The following is a 3,588-nucleotide window of genomic DNA, read 5'->3' as shown; positions in this document are numbered from 1 at the left end:
AAAGAAAACATCAGAATAACTTATTCTCGTGTCCCTAATCGACATGTGTTGAACACTCGTTAGTACAATAGATATGTTAGATATTTATAACATATCTAACAAAATAAATAGATATCATCACAAAATAAGTTTAATTCATGTTGATACGTGAGACTTCTATTCTTCTTAGTGTGAAGCTTGTAGCTTGGAATTACTCAGGAACGTGTTTCACTTAAAATTCACTCAAGAGAGAATAATCAATATCTTACCATATTCGAGAGAGTATATTTTTTTAATTAGCCGTAATTGGATCCGACTATTAATGTGTAATTTATTACTAAAACTGAAAAATATACGTGCAAAATGTTTGTATTATTGATAATACATTAGTCTAGGTTGTATGATCTAGATTAAATAATTTGATTTGAAGCTATCTTCTAATAAAAGAATGCTCAATTATTTTTTTTTATAGTAAGATTCGATTATATGAATTTGAATAGCATTCAGTCACAACTATAAATATGGAACTAAATAAAGTATTTAGGAGTAAAGTAAATTTGTTGAGGGAGGTTTGCCTTTGGAAGGAAAACAAGTTTAATGGACATTGTTTCATTTACACGGTGGGAGAGTTATGTAATTTCATATATTTTGTAGACGTCCTCAAGGATTTCAACGAGCATTAGATTGCTCTCTCTATTTATATTAAGCTCTCTCTCTATATATGTAACGTCTCAAGCCCACCACTAATAGATATTGTCATCTTTGGGCTTTCCCTTTCGAGCTTACACTCAAGGTTTTAAAAACACTTCTGCTAGGGAGAAGTTTCCACACACTTATAAAGGATGCGTCGTTCTCCTCCCTGATCGATGTGGGATCTCACAATCCACCCCCCTCGGAACCCAGTTTCCTTGCGGGCACTTGTTCCTTTCTCCAATCGAAGTGGTCCCCCCACCAAATCCACCCCCTTCAGGTCCTAGTGTCCTTGCTGGTGCATCGCCCAGTGTCTGGCTCTGATACCATTTGTAACGGCTCAAATCAAACGTCGTTAGCTACCCTGCATTCCCTTGTTCTTACCTGAAAGAAAGTTATATAAAAGGCAATATATTTAGAAAAGTATTCGAAAGTGACTTCACTGTTGGGGCTAGAAAATACAAACATAATGAACATAAAGCAAACCATTCCTTCTAAAAACGACTAGCATTTCAAGGCTTGAAATATGGACGGGTAAAAGACGATAAAAAAAATTATTTAAAAATATTAAGAACATAAATACAAAATAATTCACCGGAAGTAATACAAAAGTTTTTACAAAATATGACAAGTTTACAAGAATTTAAACCGAAAATATATAAGGACTTGAATCAACGCCAATTGATACTTTTAGAAGATGTTGATAGTCTTTCAATAGTATCTTATATAGGTGGTTTCACGAACGTTTTACTTTCATCGAAGTCATATATCTTGAGGAACGGGCCGACTATCTCCACTCTACTACCTTCTTCTGCCATTTGACTAAGGCTAATAATATTGATTTTCAAACTCGGGATGTAATACACCTTGGTAAATAGACGTTGACCTTCGTTCTTACACTAGAACAAGATAGATCCTTTGCCTTGGATCGATACAATTGATTCGTCACAAATTTCACGTTTCTAACGAACTTCTCATCAAGCTCCTTGAACTTTGTTCAATCTTCGGTCATGTGGTTGCTCGCTCCATTGTCTAGGTATCACATGTTGGTCTCCACTTTGTCTTCTCATTCTATGAAGGGGTTCTCCATAACCTTCTCTTCAATGAGAATCAACATGACGGACATGTTATGCAGTGCCATTAGTGGGATTTGTTAGAGTGTTAGAGGGATTACAAACTACCCTTTAAAATGAACATATCTCGATTCACAAGGGTCTGGCTCACTTATATATGATTGACCTACATGAAAGCTTGAAAAATGTATATCCGAGGAATCGAACATTGACCTCATTGACCTACAAGTAAGCTTGAAAAATGTACATCCGAGGAATCGAACCCCAATTATTATGTTTTAAAGAAAATAGCAAGAAATAATAGACATTTTCTTATTAGTAGATGATGTCACTCACTTATCTATAATGCTGGTTGTGGGGTTCGAACCCACGCGCACTTATGTGCAGAAGATCTTAAGTCTTCCCCCTTAACCTCTCGGGCAAACCAGCTAATTTTCTTCCTCAAAATTTAATTTAACTAAACTAAATTTAAATTAGTTAAATAAATATAGAAAATAAGTATCAATAGTAAATTTCCTTTCCTAGAAATATATGAAGGTTCATATAATGATAATTTTTGTCTTATATTAAGATTATGAAAAAAAAAAAATGATAAAAGTACTATAAAAAATATATTTAATTTTTTCAAAATAATTTATGCTCTTAAACTAATTCGGTTGTATCACTTAAAACCTACAAATAAAAGTTACATGTTTGAATGTTGTTTATGACCACAAGGAATACTATTTCCATTGGTATAAGGCCTTTTGGGTAAGCTCAAAACAAAGGCACGAGAGCTTATGCTGAAGGTGGACAATATCATGCCATTGTGGAGAGTCCTGTTCATCTAACAGGAGTATAGATGGAAGGATTTCATCTTTAGGTTGCTAAAGACAATGAAGGGTCATGGTAAGAACGATTATTTTAGAAACATTATATGGTTTAGAGTTGTCGATCGGTCTTCCACATCATAGGCATTTCGAAGGCATGACCCATGCATTATATGGTTTAGAGATGCCATGAAGGAATTGCATGCGTTGATTGGGCAAGTTTGTAATAAAGGAGGCAGATTCTCGAACTCCAAAATTAAGATTCTACCTACATTTTAACTCCATTTTCGTTCGTCCCTCTATAATACATATTCAATTTTGATTTTTGTGGGGCATAGTTATGTCATAAGAAACTACTAAAAAAAACATGTTTTACTAAGAAATTTGAGCTCATCTCTTAAACCTATGTCATTAGATTCATAGGGAGTTTATCGACATTTTTTTTCGTAGAGGAGAGAAAAGCTCAAAATGGCCATGAATCAAGAGAAGGAAACTTCAAATATTTTGAAATTCGAGTTGCAAGTAAGTTGTCTTCCTCAATTGATAACTCTCTATACGTTGGCTTATAATTAATGAGGAGTGGATTTAGAGGTTTCATTGATGTCAGGTCAACAACTTTGATGAAGAAACAAGCCTGTATAGCCACTAGAACATACAGGTAAACTCAAGTTTCAAAGTTATTTGACCACGTGCTAGCATCTTCTCCTAGGTTGGAGGTAAAAGATGATGACGTGACTGATTTAGTTTAACTAACCACATCCTTCTTTTGAATGAACCAACTTCAACTTTTGAATTATTTGGACTCTTTTGGATTTGTTTCCGTGAAATTCATTTTGGTTCTTAACTCTTACTCAGTTTAAGATCTGACCAAGAAATTTCGAAAGATACAGAGTTTGGAAAGCAAGGGGTTAAAGGATATTTTGTTCGGATTACGGTTTATCATAGGTATCATATTTGATCATTTATTATAAGTAAATATATAGATATTTTCCTTCTATTACGGTTTAACAGAGGTATCATATTTGTCTTTTAATATA

The 3,588-nt window shown here is 33.9% G+C and overlaps 1 non-coding gene across 1 annotated transcript; it reads right to left on the bottom strand.

Moving 5' to 3' along the window:
• Positions 1-2,088: 2,088 nt before the first annotated feature.
• On the bottom strand, positions 2,089-2,171 carry TRNAL-UAA. The gene has a single exon. It is a non-coding gene; the product is annotated as a tRNA-Leu (tRNA).
• Positions 2,172-3,588: the final 1,417 nt, after the last annotated feature.

This window comes from Cucurbita pepo, chromosome LG18, assembly GCF_002806865.2.
Source record: "Cucurbita pepo subsp. pepo cultivar mu-cu-16 chromosome LG18, ASM280686v2, whole genome shotgun sequence".
Lineage (NCBI taxonomy): Eukaryota > Viridiplantae > Streptophyta > Magnoliopsida > Cucurbitales > Cucurbitaceae > Cucurbita > Cucurbita pepo.
Note: the sequence above shows the minus strand (reverse complement) of the source record. Positions and strands in the feature narration are given on the sequence as shown.